A 14270-nucleotide genomic window follows, 5' to 3' on the forward strand; every position below is an offset into this window, starting at 1 on the left:
GTGAATTTGGAGAGGAATAAATGGAGTTTGATAACTACGTATTGTCATTTGAGATCAATTGTACGTAAATTGCTGGAGAAACATTGGTTCATCCTACAAGGATATCCTCTTTTGGCCCCAATGATTCCCGATAAACCAAATATTATTTATAGAAAAAAATAGGAGTTTAAAGAATTTGGTAGCACCAAGCAACATAACGCGGAAATATAAAACGTCATATGAAAATGATAATAGCAGCTGGGGCTGTTTTGCATGTAAAGTACCCAAATGCTTGAGTTGTGGAGTGATTCAGGATAATGTGAGGGATTTTCATTCTAATACTACCAATGAGACATTCCAGATCAAGCACAAGGTTACTTGTCAGTTCACCTATATAATCTATTTATTGGAATGCCCTTGTGGGCTTCAATATGTGGGAAGGACTATTCAAACAGAGCATGCAAGATTGAATAAGCATAGACAGAACATCCGCTCGGGTTACCAATTACACAGTGTGTCCCGACATTTTGCAGGGAGTCACAATAAGGATCCAGGAAAGATAAGATTGACCATTATTGAGGAGCTTGGTGAAGGGAGGCCGAGTAACCTTATTAGAAGAGAAAGCTCCTGAATGTTTAAGTTGGGTACGTTATATCCAGAGGGACTGAATCTCACTATAGAGAAAGTTTCCAGGTGGGGTTAATAGTTTAAGTGATTATGATTGATTTTTTTTATGTGCATCATGTAGTTTTTTTTTTTGTTTTTTTAATATAATTTTTTTTCTTCAATTTTTCAATTTTTATTTTTTTTTTAAATTTTTAAAATTTTTTGGAAACGTATTTCCCTTTTGTTAGTTTTTTTTTATTACTTGGACAGGGTTTATTATCAGTTTTTTATGGAATGTTGATGAGGTTGAATGTCGTAAACTGCAAATTGTATAATGATTGTTTAACAAATGTTTTTTCACAATGTTTTTATTGGGGATGTAAGGGTTAATGCGCAACATCAAGGGGAGGTCGCATAGGATTGTGGGTTGTTCCAACTAGGGCTACCTATAAAGGCTGTAATAATTGATGCTTCCTTCATTCCACCTGAGGAAGACGGCTGTGACCGTAGAAACGCGTTGTGAGTATTGGAGGAAAAATAAAAGCTGAGTTTTTTTTACCCTTTTTCTGGTTTCTGCCTCTCCTTTAGCGCTCCTATAGACCGCTCTTTTTGTTGCTTCACATAGCCAGCAATTCCTAGGCACAGTCCCAATTTGTAATCCACAGGGAAAATAATCCTGCCGACTACGCCAAATGGGGGGTGACCCACTTCTTGCCACAGAAAGACACGAGACAGAGTTTGTATTCAACAGGTCCATTTTATTGGCCGTCCTTCTGACGACCACCGCAGTTCATCACAGCAGTTTACACTTCTCTGTGTACAGGCCCGGGTACCTTCACTTCCTTTGTTATAATCGTAGCGTCCTCTGTGGCTCTTTTCACTGTGGCTGCCCTAGGCCCATCCACCACAGTGCTTCACCAATCTGAGTACACCGTCCGTCTAATACCCACAGACCGTCTTTGTCTGCGGCTACCGTCCTCTGGGTCTCCCCTGTGACCGCCTCAACGGTCAGTCCTCTCTGGAGCCTTTCTAATGTCTCTATATTCGCAGCAGAACCTCCTCTCAAGTGTATTCTCCTCACTGACTGGACTTTCCAGAACCTTCCCTCAGCCTTTCATACCCCCTGTCCTGGTAGCTCCGCCCACTATCACCTGACAGTTTCTCTGACCAATGGCAGTTATTCAGTCCCACTCTTACACTCTCCACTGCCCTCTAATGGTCAAACTATAATACGGCACCGTTTCTCTTTATCTCAGCGCTTTCACACCTACACTGCGCTACCCCTCTGCCTCTCACTACAGGCAGATCTGTCCATCAGTCCAACTTCCCTACAGATGCACAAAACACAGCATCATGAATTCACTGGGACACCTGGGCAGGTGATTATTGTATTGGAGTGTATAAAAACAGAGTGCACTCGGTACAGGTATCAAAGCAGGTTTTTTATTAACATACACACAAGAAAACAGTTTTACACTATTTGATCTTGCCTTTCCACACATCCTACATCAGAGATAAAGTAGGCCGCAAATTGGACCCTCATTTGGCCAACTTCAACTGATGACCTGAGAGGGTGCTGAGAGAATTCAGGCAATGGGTTTGCAGCTTGGCTCATCGAGTTCAAAGATAGGGTGCTCTTTAGCCATAACAAAATTATGAAGAACCACACAGGCCTTCACCACCTCATCCACTGTTTCCATTTTAAGATTACTGGCTGTTCCGAGAATGCGCCATCTGGAGACAAGAATACCAAAAGCACACTCTACAGTTCTTCTGGCCCTGGTCAGTCTGTAATTAAATATTTTTTGGTATGCTCCATGTCCCGGCTGGAGTATAGTTTCATCAGATTTTGGCACATTTAAAATGCCTCATCCCCAAACCATTACAAATGGCTGTGGCGGACCTTCGGTGTGGTGAAGAGGCCGTGGCATGGGAAAATTTAAATGGCTGCCATACAACCTCCGGCCCATGTCAGAGTTCTTAAAAGCTTGGGAGTCATTGCCACGGCCAAATGCCCCAATGTCCACTGCAAAAAAACAGATAGTCTGCATCTGCAATGGCTATGAATACTGTAGAAAAGTACTTTTTGTAGTTATAGTACGCCGATCCACTTCTTGCGGGTTTTATTATCCGGATGTGTTTCCAATCCACCGCTCCCAAACAGTTGGGGAAATTGCAGACTGACCAGAATTTTTCTGCGATTTCCATCCACTGTTCCACGGTGGGCAGGGGCATAAATTCTGGACAGAGAACGTCCCACAAAGCCCGGCAGGTGTCCGCAACTATTCCCGACAAGGTGGAGATTTCAAGCCGGAAGTGGAGCGAAGAGAGGGTCTTTCCAGTAGCCAGGAATCTGCAAAACAGAGAGAACAAAAATTAATATTTATGTGTAGGGTTTTGTAAAACACTGAAATGAAAAAATATTAGTACATGGCATAACAATAATTTGTGGTGACCCTTAAAGGTATATGACCCATATAATTCTATTCCTCTCTCATTGCACCACACTTTATATTGGCAGCATTTGTGAACCTATTTTTTATCTGGATATTCATTGTATGGGATAATACTGTGATATCCTATGGTTGTTTTAGCACATGCACTCTGCACTTTATTGCAGTACCTGTGTAATTCATTACTGGTTTATCTCATTGGTTGAGGCACTATATTGTGGTTCTCCTGTTGCTTTTTCAGATGCACTTTTGATCACCATATATTGTGAATTTTCCTTGCACTATATTTTTTATATAATTAATTTTTTACGGTTTTCAATTTTACACTTTGAGGAATATACAAAGATATTATATATAATTGGGTCTACTTTGTATTGTCTTACAATTTTGTAAGTTAATATGGCAAAAAAAGTTCCAATCCAATTCCTCGCACGGACCAGGCAGAGCAACTTGAAAAAGACTAGCGTCGAAAAGCGTAGATCTGTCTCACTTGTCCTACATGGAGCTGTAACTGCCTGCATGCTTGTTTGGAAAATATTTTTCACTTTTAGTAACTAGTAAAAAAGTACATTTTTTGCCATGCTGGATTTTTTCTTTTTTTATTGAATTTTGTAAGTTGTCCCCAAACGTGCACATTGCTCTTAATTTGTTTTTGTTTTTATATATATATATATATATATATATATAAATATATATATACACAGTATATTGCCACCTGAATAATAAGATAATTTATCAATTATAGCTTGTTTGGCTTTTCCTGGTCAATTGGTCCCTCGGTTGTTTGGTTGTTGCTGCTCAATTTTAGTGGTTTCACTACCCTCACTGAACACTGGTGGTAGTTTTTATAATTAATATTATATCTTTTATGGTCATTTGACGCAATTTTAATTTATTATATATATATATATATATATATATATATATATATATATATATATATATTTACATATATTATACATACAGTGCCTTGAAAAAGTATTCGCCCCCTGGAACTTTTCAACCTTTTCCCACACATCATGCTTCAAACAAAGATACCAAATGTAAATTTTTGGTGAAGAATCAACAAGTGGAACACAATTGTGAAGCTGAACGAAATTTATTAGTTATTTAAAATTTTTGTGGAAAGTCAAAAACTGAAAAGTGGGGCGTACAATATTATTTGGCCCCTTTAACTTAATACTTTGTTGCGCCACCTTTTGCTGCGATTACAGCTGCAAGTCGCTTGGGGTATGTCTCTATCAGTTTTGTACATCGAGAGACTGAAATTCTTGCCCATTCTTCCTTGGCAAACAGCTTGAGATCAGTGAGGTTTGATGGAGATCGTTTGTGAATAGCAGTTTTCAGCTCTTTCCACAGATTCTCGATTGGATTCAGGTCTGGACTTTGACTTTGCCATTCTATCACCTGGATACGTTTATTTGTGAACCACTCAATTGTAGATTTGGCTTTATGTTTGGGATCATTGTCTTGTTGGAAGACAAATCTCCATCCCAGTCTCAGGTCTTTTGCAGACTCCAACAGGTTATCTTCAAAAATGGTCCTGTATTTGGCTCCATCCATTTTACCATCAATTTTAACCATCTCCCTTGTCCCTGCTGAAGAAAAGCAGGCCCAAACCATGATGCTGCCACCACGTTTGACAGTGGGGATGGTGTGTTCTGGGTGATGAGCTGTGTTGCCTTTACGCCAAACATATCGTTTGACATTGTTGCCAAAAAGTTCAATTTTGGTTTCATCTGATCAGAGCACCTTATTCCACATGTTTGGTGTGTCTCCCTGGTGGCTTGCTGCAAACTTTAAATGACACTTTTTATGGATATCTTTGAGAAATGGCTTTCTTCTTGCCACTCTTCCATAAAGGCCAGATTTGTGCAGTGTATGACTGATTGTTGTCCTATGGACAGATTGTCGCACCTCAGCTGTAGATCTCTGCAGTTCATCCAGAGTGATCATGGGCCTCTTGGCTGCATCTCTGATCAGTCTTCTCCTTGTTTGAGATGGAAGTTTAGAGGGATGGCCGGGTCTTGATAGATTTGCAGTGCTATGACACTCCTTCCATTTCAATATAATCGTTTGCACAGTGCTCCTTGGGATGGTTAAAGATTTGAAAATCATTTTCTATCCAAATCCAGCTTTAAACTTCTCCACATCAGTATCACGGACCTGCCTGTTGTGTTCCTTGATCTTCATGAAGCTGTCTGTGCTTCAAACAGAACCCTGAGACTATCACAGAGCAGGTGCATTTATATGGAGACTTGATTACACACAGGTGGATTATATTTATCATCATTAGTCATTTAGAACAACATTGGATCATTCAGAGATCCACAGTGAACTTCTGGAGTGAGTTTGCTACACTGAAAGTAAAGGGGACGAATAATATTGCACACCCCACTTTTCAGTTTTTGACTTTCCACAAAAATTTAAAATAACCAATAAATTTCGTTCAACTTCACAATTGTGTTCCACTTGTTGTTGATTCTTCACCAAAAATTTACATTTGGTATCTTTATGTTTGAAGCATGATATGTGGGAAAAGGTTGAAAAGTTCCAGGGGGCCGAATACTTTCGCAAGGCACTGTATATAATAGTACATCTGTTGTTCTTGTTTTTTACTTAAAAATGGTTTCAGAGATATGAGTCTTTTAATTTAGTGCCAATTTTGATGGTCTTTATCAGAGGAACATAACTCCAAAGATTCAGTCTCTAGGCTGCCCTGTATTGTTACACTGGGAGCACCACCCCTTGGAAAAAAAAGACCATTAAAACTAGCACTAAATATAAAGGCAGATAGCTCTCGAATTATATGGCGTATTTAAAAAAAAAAAATTGAGTACTCTGAACAGAAGAGATAAAGAGTGGAAATTGGTCACTTTTGACCTGGTGACAGGGCCTCTTTAAAGTTCGGAAGATAAAGTTCTTGTTTCACGCAACATTGGATATTTTCCATGAGAGGTCCAGTTCTTATTGTAGAATATTTATTTTTCAATTTTTAGAATTATCTACAGTCATAATTCTGCATAACATCCCCCTAAGATGTTCAACACAACCCTCTCCCCAACCTCCCAGTAAAAGTTTTGTATCAATATAGTGGTCAATATCAAATTTCAACTTACCTAATCCTATGCAGGTCAAAATGACAATAGCAAAGTTTGATCAGAGAGAATTTTGTTCTTGACACCCCCACCAAAGGCTAAAATGAAAGGGCTAAACCAGTCAGATGTATGCAGAATAAGACCTAATTCAGACATTCATTTTTCACATACGTGTCCCATCTGATTTCATGATATAACACGTACACATTTCCGTGTATTATCGTGGATCGAGTAAACGTGAAAAGATAATGAAGACATGACTGTTTTTTACCTGTATCATGGATGAAAATGGCAAAAACCAGTCTATGGGTCTGAGACGGACAGCTTATGGATGGCATCAGTGTGCATTCCATGTCCTGTCTGGAATTATTATTACAATGGATAGGAGAAGCTTTAGAATTCAATTAGTCATTGATACATGAAAGTCCCTGATGGTAAAAACTAAAACATTGACCAAACACTGATGAAACTTGGATTCAAAGTTCTTGCGATACTTTAATCATTTTTTGTGTATATGAACCAACACACACATCTGAAGGAGGCCTTATAAAAAGTGTTATTACACCATACACTTGGCTCTCTGAAGAGAGCCAAACAAGTTGATCAAGGCTAAAGTGGTATAAAATCCCAGTACTATAAATCCAGCCCTTTAAACTACTGTTTTTGGCAATCACCATTTTACAGGGTGCACAACACATTTCTTGGGCTGCACCAGGAACCAAATATTTCATATTAGACATGTACACTCTGACTGGGGACTGGAAATACTTGAGTGCAAAGGTGGTGATTCACGTAGAACAGACCTGTTCAAAATAGAGCCCCAGGAACACATGTGGCCTTTTAGCCATTAGGCCTCTTTCACACTTCCGTTTTTTACAATCAGTCACAATCCGCCAGGTTTTGAAAAAAAACGGATCCTCAAATTTTTTTTTGAGGATCCGTTTTTTTTCCCCATTGACTTGCATTAATGGCGGATTGTGACGGATTGCTGTCCGTTGCATCCGTTTTTTTTGAGGATCCGCCAAAAATTGCTGTCCGTCACCATCCTCAAAGATTTCAAAACGGAGCTTGTAACGTTTTTTTCTCTGGCGGATCCTCCAGACACTCATTTAACCCGAAATTCTTTCTGGGTGCCGGACAAAAAAAAATTCTCTCTCTCTCCAGCATTTCCTTTAAATTTCCGCATTTTCAGGATCCGTCTAAAAACGGATCCTGTGCGATCCTGTGCCATCCGTTCACATCAGTTAACAACGGATCCGCTTGTATGACTTTTTGGCGGATTTGAACTGATGCAAAAAACTGAAGTGTGAAAGAAGCCTTACTGTTTGAACCTCATACTGGGACTGCTAAAAGGCTAGATACAGCGTTCTGCACTATGTGGCCGCCTTCCATCGCCTCAGGATGATGATACTGGTGAAGACAGTGATGGAGGAGGAAGCTATCAGGTCTTGCTTGCGCCATTTATCACTTCTGACAGAGCACAGCAGCCTGGTGACGTCACTATATCGCAACAGCAGCACATCAGAGCAGCACATCAGGGGAATGGGATTAAGTGAAGTTTTTTTTTTCAATTGCCAGGTTAGCACTTGTGGGAAACTGCAGGGGCATCACACTATGAGGGCAGCGGTATGGGGACATCTACGATAATGATGAAGCTGAAAGGAGGGTGGACACTTCAGCAAGACACTGATCCTAAACACACAGCTAAAGAAACTCTAAACTGGTTTCAGAAAAAGAAAATATAGCTGCTACAATGGCATAGCCAATCACATGACCTGAATCTAACAGAAAATTAATGGAAAAAACTAAAGCTCTGAGTTAATAGAAGGAATCTTCAGGATTTGAAGAGTGTTCGTATCAAAGAATGAACTAAAATCACACCTGAGCAATGCATGCGACTAGTTTCTCCATACAGGAGGTGTCTTGAAGCTGTCATCACCAATAAAGGCTTTTGCACCAAATATTAATTAAATTTTGATAAGCATGTTCAATACTTTTTTCTCATTATTACACATGATTTACGGACATGTATGGATTGATTTCTTTGCTTGTGTGGATGGATTTTATTAGCTGCTACAGGTAAGAATACATGGTACAATACGTTCTACCATAACATGTATTAGCAGTAGCAACTAAATTCTTACACTTAATTCTGCTCAATATTAAGTGATAAAAATGAATACAACAATTTTTATAACACAGCAGACAGCGTCGATCATGGTCTAGAGCAGACCCGGGAAAAGTGTGGAGCGCCATAGCCGGACCTCTGGATGTCAGTCCAGCCCACGGACCGAGACAGCTGTGGGGCTGGTGTCCACGGGCCTATCTCCATAGGCACTGACTGCATTGGTGAAGGAGGGGTCTCCAGCCACTTCCTCCACCATCAACGTGTGAAACAGCTGACGTGATGACATCAGCTGTGTACTGCGGAGAGCTAGCACACCGGAGACAGCAAGACAGGAGCAGAGCGTCGGGGAATGGGACAAATTTGAGCATATGGTGTTCTTTTATTCAGGTGTATGGGATGTTTGGGTGGGCATAGGGAGGCTATGGGGGTGACATGCAGCACATGTGGAGGCTATGGGAGTGACATGCTGCCCAGGGGGAGGCTATGGGGGTGACATGCTGCACATGGGGAGGCTATGGGGGTGTCATCCTGCACATGGGGAGGCTATGGGGGCCTAATGCAGTATATGGGGAGGCTGTGTGTGGCTCATGCAAAGTTTATAGGCAAGTTGTGTGGGGATCATGCAGTGTAAATAGGAAGGCTATGTGGGGGCTCATGCAATGTATATAGGGAGGCTGTGTGGGGCTCATGCCATAAATACAGAGGCTCTGAGGCTTGTGCTGCACATGGGGAGGCTATAGGGGAGGGGGTCATGCTGCACATGGGGAGGGTCTTGCAATATATGGGGAGGCTGTGTATGCCTCATGCAGTGTATAGAGAGGCTGTGTGGGGCTCATGCTGCATTTGGGGAGGCTCTGGGGCTCATGCCGCATATGGGGGAGGCTGTGTAGGGGTCATGCTGTATAAGGGGAGGCTCTGGGGCTCATGCTGCATATGGGGGAGGTTGTTTAGAGCTCATGCCACATATGGGATAGGCTGTGTGGGGCTCTTACAGCATATAAGGGTCTGCTGGGGATGTCAGCATACCCAATTCTGCTCAATATTAAGTGATACAATTAGTATTAACCCCTTCATGACCAAGCCTATTTTGACCTTAATGACCAGGCCATTTTTTGCAATTCTGACCAGTGTCCCTTTATGAGGTAATAACTCTCGAACGCTTCAACGGATTGTAGCGATTCTGAGACTGTTTTTTCGTGACATATTGGGCTTCATGATAGTGGTAAATTTAGGTCGATAACTTTTGTGTTTACTTGTGAAAAAAAAATCGTAAATTTGGCAAAAATTTAGCAATTTTCAAATTTTGAATTTTTATTCTGTTAAAACAGAGAGTTATGTGACACAAAATAAATAATATTTCCCACATGTCTACTTTACATCAGGACAATTTTGGAAACATTTTTTTGTTAGGAAGTTATAAGGGTTAAAAGTTGACCAGAGATTTCTCAGTTTTACAACAAAATTTCCAAAACCATTTTTTTCTTTAGGGACCACCTCACATTTGAAGTCACTTTGAGGGGTATATATGGCAGAAAATACCCAAAAGTGACACCATTCTAAAAACTGCACCCCTCAAGCTACTCAAAACTACATTCAAGAAGATTATTAATATTAACCCTTCAGGTGCTTCACAGTAACTAAAGCAACGTGGAAGGAAAAAATGGACATTTTAATTTTTCCAACAAAATTTTTTCTTAGCATCAATTTTTTCATTTTCACATAGGCAACAGGATAAAATGGATCCTAATATTTGTTGGGCAATTTCTCCTGAGTACACCGATACCTCATATGTGGTCATAAACCACTGTTTGGGCGCACGGCAGGGCGTGGAAGCGAAGGACCACCATTTGACTTTTTGAATGGAAAATTAGCTCCAATCGTTATCGGTTGCCATGTCGCATTTGGAGAGCCCCTGTAAGACTAAACATTGGAGCACCACCACAAGTGACCACATTTTGGAATCTAGACCCCCCCCCCCCCAAGGAACTTATCTAGATGCATAGTGAGCACTTTGAACCCTCAGGTGCTTCACAAATTGATCCGTAAAAAAAGTACTTTTTTTCCACAAAAATTTTCTTTTAGCCTCAATTTTTTCATTTTTACATTGGTAACAGGATAAAATGGATCTTAAAATTTGTTGGTTAATTTCTCCTGAGTACACCGATACCTCAAATGTGGTCATAAACCACTGTTTGGGCGCACGGCCGGGCCCAGAAGGGAAGGAGCGCCAGTTGACTTTTGAATGAAAAATTAGCTCCAATTGTTAGCGGACACAATGTCGTGTTTGGAGAGCCCCTGTGTGCCTAAACATTGGAGAACCCCCACAAGTGACCCCATTTTGGAAACTAGACCCCCCAAGGAACTTTTTTAGATGTGTGGTTAGCATTTTGAACCCCCAAGAGCTTCACATAAGTTTGTAACACAGAGCCGTGAAAATAAAAAATCATTTTTTTTTCCTCAAAAAATGATTTTTTAGCCTGCAATTTTTTATTTTCACAAGGGTAACAGGAAAAATTGGACCCTAAAAATTGTTGTCCAGTTTGTCCTGAGTACGCTGGTACCCCATATGTGAGGAGAATCACTGTTTGGGCACACGTCAGGGCTTGGAAGGGAAGTAGTGACGTTTTGAAATGTCTCTTTCTTCAGGTATATTTCCCTCCTCATTTAAACATGCCATCATAACCCCTTTACTTAAAAAGCCATCCCTGGACCAGAACTGCACTGCTAACTACAGACCTGTCTCTAACCTTTCCTTCATCTCTAAACTCCTGGAAAGCTTGGTCCACTCCCAACTAATCCACTATCTCTCGGATAACTCTCTTCTCGACCCCTTACAATCTGGTTTCCGCTTCTCTACACTCTACTGAAACTGCCCTCACTAAAGTCTCTAATGATCTAATAACAGCTAAATCAAAAGGTAATTGCTCCCTGCTGATTCTCCTGGATCTCTCTGCCGCATTTGATACTGTGGATCACCAGCTCCTCACTATGCTCCGCTCTATAGGCCTCAAGGACACAGCCCTCTTCTGGTTCTCCTCCTACCTCTCCGACGGCTCCTTCATTGTATCTTTTGCCAGCTCCTCTTCCCCTCCTCGTCCCCTTACTATCGGGGTCCCGCAGGGCTCAGTCCTAGGCTCCCGCCTCTTCTCTCTATACACTTCCCCTATTGGACAATCAGCAGATTTGGGTTCCAGTATCATCTCTATGCTGATGAAACCCAATTATACACTTCTTCCCCTGATATCACCCCTACCATAATTCAAAATACCAAGGATTGTGTTTGCTGTCTCTAACATCATGTCCTCCCTCTATCTGAAACTAAATCTCTCCAAAACTGAACTTCTTGTGTTTCTCCCCTCTATTAACCTCACTCTACCCAACATCGAAATAACCCTGGAAGGTTCAGCCATAACTCCCAAGCAGCATGCCCGCTGTCTTGGGGTCATATTTGACACCGAACTTTCCTTTACTCCCTATATCCGAACACTCACTCGCTCTTGTCACCTGCATCTTAAAAACATCTCCAGAATCCAACCTTTTCTCACCTTTGAAACTGCTAAGACTCTTACTGTCGCTCTTATTCATTCTCATCTGGATTACTGCAACTCTCTTCTGATCAGTCTCCCTCTTACAAAACTTTCTCCTCTCCGATCCATCTTGAATGCGGCAGCCAGGGTCATATTTCTGTCCAGCCGCTTCACCGATGCCTCCATCTTATGCCAGTCATTACACTGGCTACCTATTCGCTACAGGGTCCAGTATAAACTCAACTCTCTCACCCACAAAGCTCTCCACAGTCCTGCACCGCCTTATATCTCCTCTCTCATCTCTGTCTATCACCCTACATGTGCCCTCCGTTCTACAAATGACCTAAGACTAACATCCCCCGTAATCCGAACCTCTCACCTCCGTCTCCAAGACTTCTCTCGTGCTGCACCAGCTCTCTGGAATGCACTTCCCCAGACGATCAGACTGATACCTACCCCCGACCTATTCAAGCGCGCTTTGAAAACCCATCTCTTCAAACAAGCCTACCACATCAACGATTCAGTAAACTAACTTTGCCTTGTTCCCACCTTCCAAATATTATTCTGAATCTGCACCCTACTACTCATCTGTCTCCACACCCTCCATGCACACTATAACTGCACTTGATACTTGACTATTGCACTTAAGCACACGGGCTGATGACCGGATCATGCAGCTTTATATGAAAATCCCTATTATAATTGCCTGACCAGAAATAACAAGCACTTTTCACCTACAGTGTCCCCCCCCATTTCCTTGTAGATTGTAAGCTTGCGAGCAGGGACCTCACTCCTAATGTCACTGTTTGAATTGTCTTAACTTGTATTGAATTTATTGTCTGTACATGTCCCCGCTTAATTGTAAAGTGCTGCGGAAATATGTTGGCGCTATATAAATAAAAATTATTATTATAATTATTATGTCGACTTGATGGAATGGTCTGCCGGCATCATGTTATGCTTGCAGAGCCCCTGATGTGGCTAAACAGTGGAAACCCCCCATAAGTGACCCCATTTTGGAAACTAGACCCCCCCAAGGAACTTATCTAGATGTGTGGTGAGCACTTTGAACCCCCAAGTGCTTCACAGAAGTTTATAACGCAGAGCCGTGAAAATAAAAAATCATTTTTTTTCCACAAATATTTTTTTAGCCCCTCATTTTTTTTCACAATAATGATCTTTTTGCCCCTTTTTTTATTTTACCAAGGGTAACAAGAGGAATTGGACCCCAAAAGTTGTTGTTCAATTTGTCCTGAGTATGCTGATACCCCATACGTGGGGGTAAACCTCTGTTTGGGTGCACGGTAGAGCTCGGAAGAGCACCGTTTGACTTTTTCAACGCAGAATTGGCTGTAATTGTGATCGGACAACATGTTACGTTTGCAGAACCCCTGATGTGCCTAAACAGTGGAAACCCCCCACAAGTGACACCATTTTGAAAACTAGACCCCCAAAGGAACTTATCTAGATATGTGGCGAGCTCTTTGAACCCCAAAGTGCTTCACAGAAGTTTATAACGCAGAGCCGTGAAAATAAAAAATAATTATTTTTCCACAAATATCATTTTTTAAACCCCCAATTTTTTATTTTCCCAAGGGTAACAGGAGAAAGTAGACCCCCAAAGTTGTTGTGCAATTTTTCCTGAGTACGCTGATACCCAATATGTTGGAGTCAACCACTGTTTGGATACTTGTCGGGGCTCGGGAGGGAGGGAGCACTGTTTGACTTTTTGGACGGAAAATTGGCTGGAATCAATGGTGGCGCCATGTTGCATTTGGAGACCCCCTGGTGTGCCTAAATAGTGGAAACCCTCTTAATTCTAACGCAACGCTAACCCCAACACACCCCTAACACTAATCCCAACCCTAACCCAACACACCCCTAACCCTAAAATCCCAACCATAACACACCCCTAACCCTAATCATAACCCTAATTCCAACCCTAACCCTAATTGCAACCCTAACCCTAATTCTAACCCTAACGGAAAAATAAAAATATATTTTCTTTATTTTATTATGTGTCCCTACCTATGGGGGTGATAAAGGGGGGCTTTATTTACTTTTTTTGTATTTTGATTACTGTGACAGTTTATCACAGTGATCAAAATGTACCTGTAAAATGAATGAATGAATCCGCCAGCTGGCAGATTCGCGGGCGCACTGCGCATGCGCCCACCATATTGTAACATGGCGGTGGGACACCGGGAGGTAGCAGGACTCAGAAGGTACCGGGGGGGCTATAGGGGGGATCGGAAGGCAGTGGGAAGCGGAGGGGGAGCAGATTATGATGGCGGCTGCCGATCGCCGCCGTCAGTAGGTGGCGGTGGCACATTGTCGCCGTCAGTGGGGGGGGGTCGGATCACGGTCTCCAGCCATGCGCGATGCTATTGTAGCATCGGCCATGGCTGGATAGTAGTATTTCACCAAATATCATTGGTGAAATATTACTATCGCTATGACTGGCTGTGGAAAGTGAAAC

At 41.7% G+C, this 14270-nt stretch overlaps 1 protein-coding gene across 1 annotated transcript in view; it reads right to left on the reverse strand.

The window, feature by feature from the left end:
- Positions 1-2006: 2006 nt before the first annotated feature.
- Positions 2007-14270, reverse strand: part of DCAF6 (DDB1 and CUL4 associated factor 6) — a 569725-nt gene continuing 557461 nt past the window's right edge. Inside the window, exon 22 of the mRNA XM_073575570.1 lies at positions 2007-2938. The gene's annotated coding sequence lies outside the window, so the exon portion shown is untranslated. The remainder of the gene's footprint in view (positions 2939-14270) is intronic.

The sequence above is a fragment of the Dendrobates tinctorius genome, unplaced genomic scaffold (genome assembly GCF_039654945.1).
Source record: "Dendrobates tinctorius isolate UK_male_01 unplaced genomic scaffold, ASM3965494v1 ptg000045l, whole genome shotgun sequence".
In the NCBI taxonomy this organism is placed as follows: domain Eukaryota; kingdom Metazoa; phylum Chordata; class Amphibia; order Anura; family Dendrobatidae; genus Dendrobates; species Dendrobates tinctorius.